Here is a 20030-nt window from a genome sequence, read left to right as displayed (position 1 = left end):
GGAATCAGAGGCAGATGCTTAAGGTAAGGGTTAAGGTTTGGGATATGCTTAACCAGATAGGCTTAGCCAGAGGCAGATGCTTACACCCATCCACAACACCCTAGCAAAACCGAAATCTACTTGAAGGTAACAGCGCTCACTGCTGCCCCTAGTGGCCGGTTTCCACATCATCTCCCGGTGTCATCAGACATCGATGAACATCGAATACTGACTTGTGTCACGGGTGACCTGGCTCGGCAGACACTCAGTTTAAATGGTTTTGTTTTAACTCAATCCAAAACCTTAACCATTTGGAATGAGTGCCTAAGTTAAAAATTTTAACCCTATCCAAAATCGTAACTCTTAACCATTTAAATTTGACGTTTGGAGCAACTTCACCATTTGACGTTTGGAAAAATGTGGTGAAACGTCTAATTCTGCAGCGAGACTGTGACAGCTTGTTGCCGGGTGGTTTTATTGGAACAATATATGGCAGTGTTATTTATTTTGGAATTTATTTGTACTAGAGTAAAAATATTCCACCTCAGAAACACTACACCATCTTTACAGTGAGCCAGTGAGGGGAGAATAAACACAGCAAGTCATATGTATCTGTCAAGATATTACAATACACCAGGTCAGGTCATGGTCAAACTCCTTGCAGTAGTCTGCGTGGGGCAGAGTACAGGCTAGTGAGACCCACAGGCAGGCCAACAGGCAGGCAGGCCGACAGCGACAGGCAGGCCGACAGCGACAGGCAGGCCGACAGCGACAGGCAGGCCGACAGCGACAGGCAGGCCGACAGCGACAGGCAGGCCGACAGCGACAGGCAGGCCGACAGCGACAGGCAGGCCGACAGCGACAGGCAGGCCGACAGGCAGGCAGGGAGCGAGAGAGAGAGATGAACAGACCTGTGCATGGTTCTGAATAGGGCTTCTAATAGGGTGAAGTAACAGCATTAGCTCCAATCAGGCGGCTTCATTAAGTGTGAACATTAAATCAGTTGTTGGGAGAATGGTAAAGTGTGGAGAAATCCTGATGTGGTTGTAAAGTTCATTCACTTATTCTGTTATTCGCTTATCCAGTTTAATGGATTTAGTATAACTGTAGCAAAATGTATGATTTGGTTAGGAGATTAGGAATTAGATTCAGTTATACAGTTAGATATACTACTCTCTAACACACTGATCCTCTGACTCCAACTCAACTGTTGCTGCTCAATTAACTAGGCGGACAGATCCATGAAGTTATTTCTACACATTTCACCTCAAATGGGTAAAACATTAACTAAAGACCTATAAAGTAACCCAACATTGCTTGTTTAAGTTTTATTATAATATTTCTATATGGCCTCCCAAGTGGCACAGCAGTCTATGACACTGCATCTGGTTCGATTCCAGGCTGTATCACAACCGACTGTGATTGGGAGTTCCATAGGGCGACACACAATTGGCCCAGCCCAGCGTCGTCCGGGTTAAATAAATACAATATAATAATTAATGAAATTCATAACTTGACAATATTCTTAAAATTCATATGTCATAATAGAAGGCACACATTTCAAACATAAAAATGTACATTTATTGGTCGTTACAGACAATCCCTTGAACACCAATACTAGTAAGAAAAGACCTGTAACATTTTGCTTGTATACAGTTGTTAATTACCTTTCTATTTAATAATACTAATTTAGGGCAGTTTTTTTATAATATATTTTCTTTGTCTTTTTTGTGGTCCCCTTGTCCTGAGGGGAAGAGACTGGATGTTTCTTACCACTTTATGACGGATGGTAACCTTCGATGAAGCTGGAAGTCTGGGGGCAGAGGAGGGTAGCCGCTAGGGAAGTGGGAGGTGACTAGAGTACTAGCAAGGTTTGGTGGGTTATCATCGTGAGCCTCCTTTTGAGTGGACCAGTCTGCTGCAGGACCTGTGTCATCAGGGATGGAAGTGTCTTGGGATGGCTCTTCACTGGCGAACGATAACCCAACATTGTCATGTATATAATGATGCTGCTTACACATGCACGGGCGGCAGGTAGCCTAGTGGTGCGTTGGACTTGTAACTGAAAGGCTGCAAGATTGAATCCCCGAGCTGACAAGGTAAAAGGTCTATCGTTTTGCCCCTGAACCCACTGTTCCTAGGCCATCATTGAAAATAAGATTTTGTTCTTAACTGACTTGCCTAGTTAAATAAAGGTAAAATAATACAAATAAAAACACAGCATATTCAGAAATAGCCACTGTAATGGAATTTCAAATCCTGTAATAAGGGTTAAAATGCCAATGCAACTGTTTTATCTCAATATCAAATCATTTCTTGGGTAACAGTTAAGGACCTTACTCTTACTTTATTTCAATGAAAATGGTCCACAAAAATGAAATTAAAAAAACCTTCTTAGCAAAAAGCAATTTCTCAGGTAATTTTTATTTCACCTTTATTTAACCAGGATAATAATTTAACTAGGACTGTCTATTTATTTATTTAGGCTTTATTTTAACAGGGATTCAACATTGAGACCGAGGGTCTCATTTCCAGGTGATGTCACATCTACTCCCGTTCCTCACCTCCGGCGTTCGACGTCGCCAGTTTACTAACCACCGGACCTGGCAAACATCATTACGCACACCTGGCATCAATCATTACGTGCAACGTTCATCATTACGTTCATCATGAGGCACCCCTGGACTCCATTACTTTACTCTTTACCTCCCATTTATGTGGCACTCCTTTAGGTTCATTTCCCAGGCAGTATTTGTTCTGTGTTTCTTGTCAAGACGCTACTTCTATGTGATCTCGTTCCATGTTCTTTGTTGTATTAAACTTACCACCTGCACCTGCTTCTCGACTCTCAGCGTCTATGTTACAGGTGAGCCCTGTATACACAATGCACATTGACATACAATATACACATTTAAAACTACACATGCACAAATACATGCTAAAATTCACAAAACTACGCTAAATCCAAAAACACAATCATTAACAACAGTTACATTTCTCAGCTACTAGGGCCTCAATCAACTCTAAACATCCGAGCCGCACCAGAACATCCAATTTGAATGAGATCTGCACATCTGTCCAGTAGTGGGGCACATTAAAAACAAAATGCACCCCACTGGGAGTGGTCTGAGTGAGGCACCTAATTGGAGAAGCCTAATGCAAGTGATTATGTAACCTGAAAACTAGCTATTGGAAGAGGTTTGAAACTATATTTTTTATTGGTCTATTAACTTATAACGCCTGGCGACATTGGGGTCATAAACAACATCCATGCAAAATGACGAGGGAGTGAGAGAGACGGTGAGAGAGAAAACAGGGAGGGGAAAAGAGCGAGAGAGGAGAGGGAGAGAAAGATGGGAGAGGGAGAATTAGAGGGGTGTGAGAGAGAATGGGGAGGGAGAGAGAGAGATGAGAGAGGGAGAAATATAGGGGTGTGAGAGAGAATGGGGAGGGATAGAGAGATGAGGGAGGGGGAGAGAGGGGTGGGAGAGAGAGGGGTGGGAGAGAGGGGAGGGTGAGAGAGAGGGGAGGGCGAGAGAGAGGTGAGTGGGAGAGAGAGAGAGAGAGCGAGGAGGGAGGGAGGGAGAGAGAGAGGGAGAGAGAGAGAGAGAGGAGGGAGAGATGAGGGAGGGAGAGGGAGGGAGAGAGATAGATAGATACAAGATAGAGATATAGTAATCCAGTCTTGAGTCTCTAATAATCTATTCATTCGCATGAAGAAAAGACATAGATACAGGGGGCGCAGATCTGGGTGCCTTGTGAGAATTTGTTGGCGAGTGGGTAACCCGCCTTTACCATCTGTTCTATTGGCCATCGTGTAATCACTGAAGAATAAACCGGATGAGCTCCGTTCGAGACTATCCTACCAACAGGACATTAAAAACTGTAAAATCTTATCTTTCACTGAGTCGTGGCTGAACGATGACACTGATAATATACAGTTAGCTGGGTTTTCCGTGCATCGGCAGAACAGGACAGCTACGTCCGGTAAGACGAGGGGTGGTGGTGTGTATCTATTTGTCAATAACAGCTGGTATGCAATGTTAAATATTAACCTCTTGGGGCTAGGTGGGACGCTAGCGTGCCACCCGTGGTGCACTCCATCAACAGCAGGTGCATTTCAAGAGCGGCAAATTTGAATCCAAATAAATGTCAAAATTCAAATTTTTCAAAAATACAACTATTTTACACCATTTGAAAGATAAACATCTCCTTAATCTAACCACGTTTTACGATTTCAAAAAGGTTTTACGGCGAAAGCATAAATTTAGAGTATGTTAGGACAGTACATTTACAAGAGTTGTGTGTAATGTTTTGTCAAGTCAAAGACAGGGTCACCAAAACCATAAAACCAGCTAAAATGATGCACTAACCTTTTACAATCTCCATCAGATGACACTCCTAGGACATTATGTTAGACAATGCATGCATTTTTAGTTCTATCAAGTTCATATTTATATCCAAAAACAGCGTTTTACTATGGCATTGATGTTGAGGAAATCGTTTCCCTCCAATAACCGGCAGTCAAGTCAGCGTCACAAATTAAATAATTAAAATTAGAAAACATTGGTAAAATATTATATTGTCATTTAAAGAATTATAGATTTACATCTCTTGAACGCAATCAACTTGCCAGATTTAAAAATAACCTTACTGGGAAATCACACTTTGCAATAATCTGAGCACTGCGCCCAGAAAAATACGCGTTGCGATACAGACTAGACGTCATGTTGGGGAGATCTAAAATCGAAAATACTATGTAAATAATCCATTACCTTTGATTCTCTTCATCAGATGTCACTTCCAGGTATCACAGGTCCATAACGAATGTAGTTTTGTTCAAAAAAGCTCATCATTTATGTCCAAAAATCTCCGTCTTGTTAGCACATGATCTAAGCCAGCCGGACTTCTCGTCATGAACGAGGGGAAAAAACATATTTACGTTCGTTCAAACATGTCAAACGTTGTATAGCATAAATCATTAGGGCCTTTTTTAACCAGAACATGAATAATATTCAAGGTGGACGAATGCATACTCTTTTATAACGTATTGGAACGAGGGTACCCAACATGAACTCGCGCGCCAGGTGTCTAATGGGACATCATCGTTCCATGGCTCTTGTTCGGTCAGATCTCCCTCCAGAAGACTCAAAACACTTTGTAAAGGCTGGTGACATCTAGTGGAAGCAATAGGAAGTGCCAAAATATTCCTCAGCCCCTGTGTTTTTCAATGGGATAGGTTTAAAGTCAATACAACACATCAGGTATCCACTTCCTGTCAGAAAATGTCTCAGGGTTTTGCCTGCCAAATGAGTTCTGTTATACTCACAGACACCATTCAAACAGTTTTAGAAACTTTAGAGTGTTTTCTATCCATATATAATAAGTATATGCATATTCTAGTTACTGGGTAGGATTAGTAACCAGATTAAATCGGGTACATTTTTTTTATCCAGACGTGCAAATGCTGCCCCCTAGCCCTAACAGGTTAATGCGTACATCGACGATGTTGTCTCCACAGTGACCGTATGTACATACCCCAACCAGAAGTCATGGATTACAGGCAACATCCACACCGAGCTAAAGGCTAGAGTTGCCGCTTTCAAGGAGCGGGACACTGATCCATATACTTATAAGTAATCCCGCAATGCCCTCAGACAAGCCATCAAACAGGCAAAGCGTCAATACAGGACTAAGATTGAATCCTACTACACCGACTCTGACGCTCGTCAGATGTGGCAGGGCTTGCAAACTATTACAGATTACAAAGGGAAACACAGCCGCGAGCTGCCCAGTGACGCAAGCCTACCAGATTAACTAAATGCCTTTTATGCTCGCTTCAATGCAAGCAACACTGAAGCATGCATGAGAGCACCAGCTGTTCCGGACAACTGTGTGATCATGCTCTCCATAGCCGATGTGAGTAAGACCTTTAAACATGTCAACATTCACAAGGCCGCGGGGCCAGACGCATTACCAGGACATGTACTCAGAGCATGCGTGGACCAACTGGCAACTGTCTTCACTGACATTTTCATCCTCTCCCTGACCGAGTCTGTGATACCTACATGTTTCAAGCAGACCACCAAAGTCCCTGTGTCCATGAATGCGAAGGTAACCTGACTAAATTAATTCTGCCCCGTAGCACTCACGTCAGTAGCCATGAAGTGGTTTGAAAAGCTGGTCATGGCTCACATCAACACCATCATCCCAGAAACCCTAGACCCACTCCAATTCGCATACCACCCCAACAGATCCACCGATGACGTAATCTCAATCACACTCCACACTGCCCTTTCCCACCTGGACAAAAGGAACACCTATGTGAGAATGCTGTTCATTGACTACAGTTCAGCATTCAGCGTTCAACACCATAGTGCAATAGTGGCCAAGCATGACTCAAACATTTTTAAATTTGCTGATGACAGTGGTAGGCCTGATCACAGACAACGATGAGATAGTCTATAGGGAGGAGGTCAGAGACCTGGCAGTGTGGTACAAGTTCCTTGTATACAGCCTCGTTATTGTTGTTTTATTGTGTTACTTTTTAATATTTTACTTTAGTTTATTTAGTAAATATTTTCTTAACTCTATCTTCTTAAAACTGCATTGTTGGTTAAGGGCTTGTAAGTAAGCATTTCACGGTAAAATTTGATTTGATTTATTTGAGGACTACTTCCTGTTTCTCTCTGACCTCTTTCCATTCCCCTCTTCCCTCCCTTCCCTCCCCTGGCACATCCCTAATACCATCTCCTCCTATTTCCACCATCTCTCTCCTCTTCCCTCCCCTTTCTTTCCCTCTCTCCTCCTCTCCCCTCCATTCTCTCTACTTCTCCCCTTCGCTTTCTCATTCTCTCCCCTTCACTCTCGCCTCCTCTTTCCTTCACTCACTTCTCCTCCTTTTAATTCCATTAAAATCCAATCAATCTCATTTGACAATTAAATTGACTCTCAGAGAGAGAACATTTTATGGAGAGGAGGAAGAAGAAAGAGGGAAAGATAGAAAGATGGAGAGAGGAAAAGAGGGAGAAATGGAAAGAGGGAGAGAGAGACAAGAGGCAGAGAGAGAAAGAGGCAGAGAGAGAAAGGGGAAGAGATGGAAAGGGGGAGAGATGGAAAGGGGGAGAGAGGGAAAGAGGGAGAGAGAGAAAGAGGCAGTGAGAGAATTAGGCAGAGAGAGAAAAAAGGAGAGAGAGAAAGAGGGAGAGAGAAAAAGTCAGAACTTACTCACTTCGGTATTCGTTTTTGGAATTTTGTTCTTATTTCAGTGACATGGGTGGATTGTTTATTTATGTATGTATGTGTGCGTGTGCGTGTGTGAGTGTGTGCATGTGTGTGTGACATGCCTCCAGCCTCCAGCAGTGGCAGGGGACCTAATGAAAAGCTCTGATTGACTGGCTGACACAGCGACCCGCCTCATAATTATGCCTTAAATAATACATGTTCACACTTAGACTTCCATAGTTGCAGTGTAGCAGAGCCAGACAATCAGTCCTGCCATAGCCCTGCTGCTCAACCCAGCCCCATCATCCTAGCCTCAGTCAAGCCCTGTCTATTCTAGTCTAATCTAGTAGGCTAGAGTAATATTGTCCAGTCTTGCTTAATCCAGTCTGGTCCAGTTCAGTCTAATCCTGTCGCAACTCAAGTTTAACAGTTCTGCCCTGTGATAGTACAAGGCCCTGATTGATGAGAAGTGACATTGCAGGGCCCTGATTGGTGAGAAGCAACAGTGCAGGAACCTGATTGGTGAGAATGCAGGGCTGGTGATAGAGGGCATTGTAATGTGGTAGATTTACATTCTCCTCGTTCCCAGACACACACACACACACACACACACACACCTCTCAGCAACCAGGGTCATTAGTTAGTGCCCATTTTCAGGTCTGCCTGGTGAATAGTAAAGCTCCACTTTTGTTGTTTGTTGTTCATAGGACTGCTTGGGATGAAAGGGAGTTAGCTAGACTTCCGGCCCACTAGGAATTGGTATTTGTGTGTGCATATGTGTGTGTGTATGTGTGTGTGTGTGTGTGTGTGTGTGTGTGTGTGTGTGTGTGTGTGTGTGTGTGTGTGTGTGTGTGTGTGTGTGTGTGTGTGTGTGTGTGTGTGTGTGTGTGTGGCCCACCCATCTGCCCAAAAGTAATCCCATCAGTCCATGGCTGACTGAGGGATGATGGGTAATTCAGTGACTCTGGAGAGCACAGTTTTCCAGGAAAAAATATCAGATTTGTGTGCTGACACATGCACACACACACACACACACACACACACACACACACACACACACACACACATGCATGCATGCACACACGTTCACACACACATACACACGTACACGCACAAACAAACGCATGCACATACACACACACTTTAACACACACACCTAAATACACACTCACGGTCTGACCAATTTGACTTCAGATTCTGAAGTTTATCCATGTTTCTCCAAACGTCTTTCTAAGTTGCCAGTAACGTCAAATTTCGTGGTGTTTTTGACACCCTGTGTTGCTCCTCCTGTTGCGTCTCCTCCGTGGCTAAATTAAGGGTTAAGGTTTGGAATAGGGTTAAAACTAGTCATTCCGATTGGTTAAGTTAGGGGTAAAGGTTTGGGATAGGGATAAAAGCCCCAAAATTCTAAACAAATGTCTAGCACTGGGATTGATCACGTGACCATCGGATCTGGAGCTCACGGCTTACGCCCATCCACCATCCCCCTTCACACCGCTCTGGCAAAACCCAAGCCTGCAAGATGGTAAATATGCTCAATGTTGCCCCTAGTGGCAGGCATCTCCCAACCTCCTCGGGACATGGATGGATGTCCAATTTCGAAGTCAATCTTAGGCAACTTAGCTGTACACAGACACACTTAAACCATAGAGAATGAAAGAGGCCTCTAGTGGACAAAAGTCTTTATTGACAAGGGAAGCACCATTGAGGGCTTCCAACATTTTAATGTAGTTAACTGGGTGGGACTTCCAACTTCATTGGCTGATCCCTCCTGGTGACCCTGTTGCAGTCATGTCCAACCGGGTCATCAGGTGGGATCAGCCACTTCGTGAAGAAGAAAATGGACTACTTCAAAATGGAGATTGCTATAATGGCACAGATACAAAGATGTATTCTCTATTGATTTATATGACTTAAACACATGACTTAAACACACTTCAACACACAGCATCACTCCCAAGAGACCAGCCATAGTCAACCAGCTAAAAGGACCTCGGCATTTGGGACGGATTACTCATGAAGGCCATAGACCGTGCAGAGTGTTCTACAATTTATACTGTGTTTTTCCCCACTAGTTTGTGGTGTGTGTGTGTGTGTGTGTGTGTGTGTGTGTGTGTGTGTGTGTGTGTGTGTGTGTGTGTGTGTGTGTGTGTGTGTGTGTGTGTGTGTGTGTGGGTGGGTGTGTGTTTTGGTGTGTGTGTGTTTATGTTCATATCTACTTCATAAATATTATGGCAATGGTGTGTTTCTGAGTGCATATGATTGCCTGAGTGTGTATGTGGTGTGTGTGTGTTTGTGTGTGAATATTCATGCAGCAAGGTAACTGCGAGTTCAGTGTGTCCTGTGTGTGCTAGAGATGGAGAGAGGGTCAAGTCCCACAAGACATTGAAGGGGCAGTCAGGCAGGGAGGCAGGGAGGACCAACAAAAATATGTTACTGTCCCATAGAGAGAGAAAGTGTGCGTACGCGCACGCGTGAGAGAAAGAGAAAGATACAGAGAGAGAGAGAGATACAGATAGAGAGAGAGGGAGAAAGAGGAGAGAGAAGTGAACAGCCAGGCAGAGAGGTTCACTGAGGACCCTAGTCCCCAGTCCCCCTGGAGGAACCAAAGCCTTATGTCACAATCCACTGGCCCTGTTCCAGTGAGGAAGGGGCCCGATGGAGAGAGAACAGGGAGTGAGATAGATGGAGGGGAGAGAGAGAGAGTGGGGGAAGAGGGGATGAATAGAGGACCCACCTTACACATGCTTATGTTACAATAATTGGAATTGTCCTAGAGAGAGGGGGAGGGAGAGGGAAATGAATGATGGATGGAACTGGAAAGGAAAAAGAGTGAGGCATTGAATCACAGGACACAAAGAGAGAGATTATTGTTTGTTTGTTTATTTGGATCTCCATTAGTTTTTGCAGAAGCAGCAGCTACTCTTCCTGGGGTCCACAGAAAACCCAAAACATGCCAAGCAACAAAACACTGATACACTGATAGACAAGGACAGTGGTCTGTGACCAGGTGAGTTTTGTCAAGGGTCTCTCTCTCTCTCTCTGTGTATCAGTGTGAGCTGGCAAAGCATTCTGATCATTTAAGCCTTAACGTGTGTGTGTGTTGGCATTATGCTGACCAGATGTGTGTTACTATGTCAGTCTGTCCATCCACATCCCTGTTTTCCTCTCTCACCATCTTTATTTTATTTATTTTTTATTTGTTTTTATTTCACCTTTATTTAACCAGGTAGGCAAGTTGAGAACAAGTTCTCATTTACAACTGTGGCCTGGCCAAGATAAAGCAAAGCAGTCCGACACATATAACAACACAGAGTTACACATGGAGTAAAACAAACATACAGTCAATAATACAGTAGAAAAATAAGTCTATATACAATGTGAGCAAATGAGGTGAGATAAGGGAGGTAAAGGCAATAAATAGGCCATGGTGGCGAAGTAAATACAATATAGCAATTAAAACACTGGAATGGTAGATTTGACAGTAGATGAGTGTGCAAAGTAGAAATACTGGGGTGCAAAGGAGCAAAATAAATAAATAAATAAATACAGTAGGGGAAGAGGTAGTTGTTTGGGCTATTTATAGATGGGCTATGTACAGGTGCAGTGATCTGTGAGCTGCTCTGACAGCTGGTGCTTAAAGCTAGTGAGGGAGATAAGTGTTTCCAGTTTCAGAGATTTTTGTAGTTCGTTCCAGTCATTGGCAGTAGTTATAGTTCATGGTTCATTCCATCATCTATCCTCCTCTATCTCTCCCCACGTCCTCGCCTCCACCTACAGTATATCCTCTTATCTTCCCCCTTCTCCCTTCTTCCCTCTAAGACAACGACTCATTCATCAACTAGCAGACTATGTCATATATAACAATTATCTTGATGAGTTCCAGTGAACTTTCCCGTGAACTATCCCGTGAAATATCCCGTGAACTATCCCGTGAAATATCCCGTGAACTATCCCTTGAAATATCCCGTGAACTATCCCGTGAACTATCCCGTGAACTATCCCGTGAACTATCCCGTGAAATATCCCGTGAACTATCCCGTGAACTATCCCGTGAAATATCCCGTGAACTATCCCGTGAAATATCCCGTGAACTATCCCGTGAACTATCCCGTGAACTATCCCGTGGACTATCCCGTGGACTATCCCGTGAAAGCATATTGAGCTGAAAGACAAGTGAGGAGATACACTCAGCAAACATACCTTACATACAAATCTCATAGGAAGTGCTATGTGCAAGATTTTGAACAGACATCACACAGGGCTTTAGAGTAAACAGAAAAACAACATCCAACACGATGGTACGGAACACAGCTCAGTCAAAACCACATACAGGTGGTGTGATGAATAAACAAGTACAAGTGTCGCTACTTATATCATACATCATACAGAACATGGAGGAAACACTGGAGATGGAATGGAGTCCAACTGTTGCTTCTTACATCCTACATCACACAGAACATGGAGGAGACACTGGAGATGGAGTCCAACTGTTGCTTCTTACAACCTACAGAAAATGTCAACATCACCCATTCATATCAATCACTCACTAATCAATCAATCAATCAACCATTCATATCAATCAACCAGCCAACCAAACACCCAATCAAACAATCAATCAATCAATTACTCAACTGATCAATCAATTATTCGTTTTTTCACTCCAGCAACATTTTCTGTGTCAAAAAGTAGCTAGTCAAATGTGTCTGAATCACTAGTTAGATATGGAAAATAAAGGGACTACCAATTTTTTGTCTCATCTGTAGGCAGCAATCAAAGTCATTCAAGTTCCTCAGTGAACAGCTTATAGCAGACAGAGTATAGCCAGCACAGTGTACAGCACTGAGACATTCAAATGGCCTATAGCGAACATCGCGTGTACTGTAGAACACAATGCTACACATCAAAAATCACGTTGTAGCGTCGTCAGCACAGTGTACAGCGGCACTGGAGCCATTCACACACATGCCTGTAACTAGGTCAGGCTCCACGCAAAAATCTATTAATATCATATAGACCCTACACTCCCCCCTGACTCTTACATACAGTATATATAAAATATATACATATATCTCTGTGCTTTATCCACAAAGGATCTGTCTATTCAAAATGTTAGATCATGAGAGGCTGTCCAATCAGAGTGTTGAGTTTGAGAGGCTCGTTGACGTGGAATGTAGCTCAGATGCCTTCGCATGCGATGGTCTGGACTGAGGATGGAGTCAAATGGTGTTTCCCTTTTTTAAATTTTGGCCAATTAAGGAAGTGTGTTAATCCCTTCTTTCCTTCCCTCATCTCTTTCCAGCTCGTCTCTCCTTCCATCGCCTGCCTGGCGGGACCTTTGATGTTTATTTGACCGTCAGTTCCCGTGGTTAGAACACATGTCATCATCGGAAAACCGCTCGGAAGAGGGAAGCGGGAATGTTGGGCTCATCTGCGAGCTTTCATGCTTTCATTTGGTAGGGAAGCTTCCTTTAACAATGTTGAGAACCTTTGAAGACCACATCCAGGAAATGCTTTTAAAACAGAAGGAATCAAACCCAGCCCTAGTGAACTATTAAGGATTACCTGCTAGCTCAACCCATTCACACACAAGCAAACCGTCTTAAAACTTCTCTGGGAAAGAAGGGCAATATTGAGTAGCTTGGATGAAAAGCTAGAATATGCATATAATTAGTTCGCGCGTTTAGTCCAGCACTCCAAATTCACTAAGCGCGCGAGTTTAGTCCAGAAGAAAAGTCAAAATAGTTACATTACAGTTCATAGAAACATGTCAAACGATGTGTAGAATCAATCTTTAGGATGTTTTTATCATAAATATTCAATAATATTCCAACCGGACAATTCCTTTGTCTTTAGAATTGACGGCCGCACGCATGATTGAGCTCATGCCAATTTTCCAGACACCTGACTCAATCAGCTCTTATTCTCTCCCCATTCACAGTAGAAGCCTGAAACAACGTTCTAAAGACTGTTGACATCTAGTGGAAGCCTTAGGAAGTGCAATATGACCCCACAGACACTGTATTTTGGAGAGGCAATCACTTGAAAAACTACAAACCTCAGATTTCCCACTTCCTGGTTGGATTTTTTCTCAGGTTTTTGCCTGCCATATGAGTTCTGTTATACTCACAGACATCATTCAAACAGTTTTAGAAACTTTAGAGTGATTTGAACAAAATGGAGGTATTTGGACATAAAGATTAACTTTATTGAAAAAAAAAACATTTATTGTGGAACTGGGATTCCTGGGAGTGCATTCCGATGAAGATCATCAAAGGTAAGTGAATATTTATAATGCTGTTTCTGACTTCTGTTGACTCCACAACATGGCGGGTATCTGTATGGCTTGGTTTGGTGTCTGAGCGCTGTACTCAGATTATTGCAAAGTGTGCTTTCGCTGTAAAACTTTTTTGAAATCTGACACAGCGGTTGCATTAAGGAGAAGTGTATCTATAATTCTTTGAATAACAGTTGTATATTTTATCAATGTTTATGATGAGTATTTCTGTAAATTGATGTGCTCATTCACCGGACGTTTTGGGAGGCAAAACATTTCTGAACATTACACGCCAATGTAAAATGGGGTTTTTGAATATAAATATGAACTTTATCGAGCAAAACATACATGTATTGTGTAACATGAAGTCCTATGAGTGCCATCTGATGAAGATAATCAAAGGTTAGTGATTCACTTCTATGGGCTACGTGGGATGCCAGCCAGTGAAATATCAGGGCGGCAAATTCAAAACAACAAAATGTCATAATTCAAATTTCTCAAACATACAACTATTTTACACCATTTTAAAGATACACCTCTCCTTAACCTGCTAGGGCTAGGGGGCAGTATTGACACGGCTGGATAAAAAACGTACCCGATTTAATCTGGTTACTACTCCTGCCCAGTAACTACAACATGCATATAATTATTGGCTTTGGATAGAAAACACCCTAAAGTTTCTAAAACTGTTTGAATGGTGTCTGTGAGTATAACAGAACTCATATGGCAGACCAAAACCTGAGAAGATTCCATGCAGGAAGTGGCCTGTCTGACAATTTCTTGCCCTTCTTGATTATCTCTATCCATTACAGAGGATCTCTGCTGTTACGTGACACTTCCTACGGCTCCCATGGGCTCTCAGAAGGCGGCAAAAAGCTGAATCGTGGCTTTGCAGGCTCTGGCTGAAAAAAAGTAGCGCGTTTGGGTAGTGGCTGGTTACAGTACTGTGAGACTCAGGCGCGTGCCCGCGTCGACCGAATCCTTGTTTTCTTTCCTCTGTTTACCTAAACGCAGATTCCCGGTCGGAATATTATCGCTTTTTTACGAGAAAAATTGCATAAAAATGGATTTTAAACAGCGGTTGACATGCTTCGAAGTACGGTAATGGAATATTTAGAATTTTTTTGTCACGAATTGCGCCATGCTCGTGACCCTTATTTACACTTCGGATAGTGTCTTGAGCGCACGAACAAAACATCGCTATTTGGATATAACGATGGATTATTTTGGACCAAACCAACATTTGTTATTGAAGTAGCAGTCCTGGGAGTGCATTCTGACGAAGAACATCAAAGGTAATCAAACTTTTGTAATAGTAAATCGGAGTTTGGTCAGGGCTAAACTTGGTGGGTGTCTAAATAGCTAGCCGTGATGGCTGGGCTATGTACTCAGAATATTGCAAAATGTGCTTTCACCGAAAAGCTATTTTAAAATCGGACACCTCGATTGCACAAAGGAGTTCTGTATCTATAATTCTTAAAATAATTGTTATGTTTTTTGTGAATGTTTATCGTGAGTAATTTAGTAAATTCACCGGAGGTTTGCGGGGGGTATGCTAGTTCTGAACGTCACATGCTAATGTAAAAAGCTGGTTTTTGATATAAATATGAACCTGATTGAACAAAACATGCATGTATTGTATAACATAATGTCCTAGGTGTGTCATCTGATGAAGATCATCAAAGGTTAGTGCTGCATTTAGCTGTCTTTTGGGTTTTTGTGACATTATATGCTAGCTTGAAAAATGGGTGTCTGATTATTTCTGGCTGGGTACTCTGCTGACATAATCTAATGTTTTGCTTTCGTTGTAAAGCCTTTTTGAAATCGGACAGTGTGGTTAGATTAACGAGAGTCTTGTCTTTAAAATGGTGTAAAATAGTCATATGTTTGAGAAATTGAAGTAATAGCATTTCTAAGGTATTTGAAAATCGCGCCACGGGATTACACTGGCTGTTGCGTAGGTGGGACGATTTCGTCCCACCTAGCCCAGAGAGGTTAACTTCTATGGGCTACGTGGGACGCTAACCAGGAAGTGCAAATTGAACCCTAAGTCACTGTATACTGAATAGGCCCAGTCTTGAAAAACTACAATCCACTTCCTGGTTGGATTTTTTCTCAGGTTTTTGCCTGCCATATGAGTTCTGTTATACTCACAGACATCATTCAAACAGTTTTATAAACTTCACAGTGTTTTCTATCCAAATCTACTAATAATATGCATATCCTACGTTCTGAGCCCGAGTAGTAGGCAGTTTAATTTGGGCACCTCATTCATCCAAACTACTCAATACTGCCCCCAGGCCCCTGAAAGGTTAACTTCTATGGGCTACATGAGATGCTAGCGTCCCAGCTGCGGGACACAGCCAGTGAAATATCAGGGCGGCAAATTCAACAACATCAAAATGTCATAATTCAACTTTCTCAAACAAACAACTATTTTACTCCATTTTAAAGTTACACTTCTCCTTGATGTAACCACATTGTCCAATTTCAAAAAGGCTTTACAGCGAAAGCAAAACATTAGATTATGTTAGGACAGTACATAGACGAAAATAATCACACAGCCATTTTCCAAGCAAGGACATGTGTCAATAAAACCCAAAACACAGCTAAATAAAGCACTAACCTTTGACAATCTTCATCAGATGACACTTCTAGGACATTATGTTACACAATACATGTATGTTTTGTTCGATAAAGTTCATATTATATCCAAAAACAGCATTTTATGTGATGTTTATGTGATGGCGCGTGATGTTCACAAAATGTATTCCGACCAAAACTTCCGGTGAATTTGCACATCAATTTACAAAAATACTCATCATAAACATTGACAAAATTATTACAATTATTTAAAGAATTATAGATAGACTCCTCCTGGATGCAACCGCTGTGTCAGATTTTAAAATAACTTTACTGGGAAAGCACACTTTGCAATAATCTGAGTACTGCGCTCAGAAACAAACATCAGGCAATTACAGATACCCTCCATTTTGGAGTCATCTAAATGCATAAATAGCATTACAAATATTCACTTACCTTTAATAATCTTCATCAGAAGGCACTTCCAGGCATCCCAGGTCCACAATAAATGTTGTTTTGTTCGATAAAGTTCATAATTTATGTCCAAATAACTACATGTTGTTTGCGCGTTCAGTAAGCTACTCAAAATGTAGGACGCACGAGGAAAATGTCACGACGAAAAGTCCCCAAAAAATTATATTTACGTTCGTTCAAACATGTCAAACGTTGTATAGCATCAATCTTTAGGGCCATTTTAACTTCAAACTTCAATAATATTACAACCGGACGGTTGCATTGTCTTGAAAAACATTTTGGAACACAGGTCCCTTCTCACGTGAATGCGCGCAATGAACGCATGTGATTTTCTGAGTCACCTACTTCCCAGCCTTCTCGTTCAGTCTGTGTTTACCGCAAAAGCCTCAAACAACTTTCTAAAGACTGTTGACATCTAGTGGAATCCTTGAACCCTAACTCACTGTGTGTTAGAAAGGCAAGGTCCTGATAAAACTACAGGCACCAGATTTTAATTTCCTGGTTGTATTTTTCTCAGGTTTTTGCCTGCCATATGAGTTCTGTTATACTCACAGACATCATTCAAACAGTTTTGGAAACTTCAGAGTGTTTTCTATCAAAATCTACTAATAATATGCATATCCTACGTTCTGAGCCGAAGTAGTAGGCAGTTTAATTTAGGCACCTCATTCATCCAAACTACTCAATACTGCCCCCGGGCCATATTGAGTGCACAAAATATGCACATAATATGCACATATTTGACTCTGGGCCCGAATATTAGGCCGTTTACTCTGGGCACGCTTTTCATCCAAAAGTGAAAATACTGCCCCCTAGCCCAAACAGGTTTAATCTAGAATTGGCTTCCTATTTCGCAACAAAGCATCCTTCACTCATGCTGCCAAACATACCCTCGTAAAACTGACCATCCTACCCATCCCCGACTTCGGCGATGTCATTTACAAAATAGCCTCCAATACCCTACTCAATAAACTGGATGCAGTCTATCACAGTGCCATCCGTTTTGTCACCAAAGCCCCATATACTACCCACCACTGCGACCTGTACGCTCTCGTTGGCTGGCCCTCGCTTCATACTCGTCGCCAAACCCACTGGCTCTAGGTCATCTACAAGACCCTGCTAGGTTAAGTCCCCCCTTATCTCAGCTCACTGGTCACCGTAGCAGCACCCACCTGTAGCACGCACTCCAGCAGGTATATCTCTCTGGTCACCCCCAAAGCCAATTCCTCCTTTGGCCGTCTCTCCTTCCAGTTCTCTGCTGCCAATGACTGGAACGAACTACAAAAATCTCTGAAACTGGAAACACTTATCTCCCTCACTAGCTTTAACCTGTTGGGTCTAGGGGGCAGCATTTGCACGTCTGGATAAAAAAAATGTACCCGATTTAATCTGGTTACTAATCCTACCCAGTAACTAGAATATGCATATACTTATTATATATGGATAGAAAACACTCTAAAGTTTCCAAAACTGTTTGAATGGTGTCTGTGAGTATAACAGAACTCATTTGGCAGGCAAAACCCTGAGACATTTTCTGACAGGAAGTGGATACCTGATGTGTTGTATTGACTTTAAACCTATCCCATTGAAAAACACAGGGGTTTAGGAATATTTTGGCACTTCCTATTGCTTCCACTAGATGTCACCAGCCTTTACAAAGTGTTTTGAGTCTTCTGGAGGGAGATCTGACCGAACAAGAGCCATGGAACGGTGATGTCCCATTAGACACCTGGCGCGCTACTTCATGTTGGGTACCCTCGTTCCAATACGTTATAAAAGACTATGCATTCGTCCACCTTGAATATTATTCATGTTCTGGTTAAAAAGGCCCTAATGATTTATGCTATACAACGTTTGACATGTTTGAACGAACGGAAATATATTTTTTCCCCTCGTTCATGACGAGAAGTCCGGCTGGCTTACATCATGTGCTAACGAGACGGAGATTTTTGGACATAAATGATGAGCTTTTTTGAACAAAACTACATTCGTTATGGACCTGTGATACCTGGAAGTGACATCTGATGAAGAGAATCAAAGGTAATGGATTATTTACATAGTATTTTCGATTTTAGATCTCCCCAACATGACGTCTAGTCTGTATCGCAACGCGTATTTTTCTGGGCACAGTGCTCAGATTATTGCAAAGTGTGATTTCCCAGTAAGGTTATTTTTAAATCTGGCAAGTTGATTGCGTTCAAAAGATGTAAATCTATAATTCTTTAAATGACAATATAATATTTTACCAATGTTTTCTAATTTTAATTATTTAATTTGTGACGCTGACTTGACTGCCGGTTATTGGAGGGAAACGATTTCCTCAACATCAATGCCATAGTAAAACGCTGTTTTTGGATATAAATATCAACTTGATAGAACTAAAAATGCATGCATTGTCTAACATAATGTCCTAGGAGTGTCATCTGATGGAGATTGTAAAAGGTTAGTGTATCATTTTAGCTGGTTTTATGGTTTTGGTGACCCTGTCTTTGACTTGACAAAACATTACACACAACTCTTGTAAATGTACTGTCCTAACATACTCTAAATTTATGCTTTCGCCGTAAAACCTTTTTGAAATCGTAAAACGTGGTTAGATTAAGGAGATGTTTATCTTTCAAATGGTGTAACATAGTTGTATTTTTGAAAAATTTGAATTTTGACATTTATTTGGATTCAAATTTGCCGCTCTTGAAATGCACCTGCTGTTGATGGAGTGCACCACGGGTGGCACGCTAGCGTCCCACCTAGCCCCAAGAGGTTGCAGCAACTGTCAGAGCAGCTCACAGATCACTGCACCTGTACATAGCCCATCTATAATTTAGCCCAAACAACTACCGCTTCCCCTACTGTATTTATTTATTTTGCTATTTTGCTCTTTTGCACCCCAATATTTATATTTCTACTTTGCACTTTCTTCCACTACAAATCTACCATTCCAGTGTTTTTACTTGCAATATTGTATTTACTTTGCCACCATGGCCTTTTTTGCCTTTACCTCCCTTATCTCACCTCATTTGCTCACATTGTATATAGATTTATTTTTCTACTGTATTATTGACTGTATTTTTGTTTTACTCCATGTGTAACTCTGTGTTGTTGTATGTGTCGAACTGCTTTGCTTTATCTTGGCCAGGTCGCAATTGTAAATGAGAACTTGTTCTCAACTTGCCTACCTGGTTAAATAAAGGTGAAATAAAAGATATACAAATTAACAAATTAAATACATTTATCCTCTCCAATACATTTATCCTGTCCAATACACATATCCTCTCCAATATATTTATCGTCTCTAATATATTTATCCTCTCCAATATATTTATCCTCTCTAATATATTTATCCTCTCCAATATATTTATCCTCTCTAATATATTTATCCTCTCCAATATATTTATCCTCTCCATTATATTTATCCTCTCCTATATATTTATCCTCTCCAATATATTTATCCTCTCTAATATATTTATCCTCTCCAATATATTTATCGTCTCCA

Source organism: Salmo salar, chromosome ssa14 (assembly GCF_905237065.1).
Source record: "Salmo salar chromosome ssa14, Ssal_v3.1, whole genome shotgun sequence".
NCBI classification, from domain to species: Eukaryota; Metazoa; Chordata; class Actinopteri; order Salmoniformes; family Salmonidae; genus Salmo; species Salmo salar.
Note: the sequence above shows the minus strand (reverse complement) of the source record.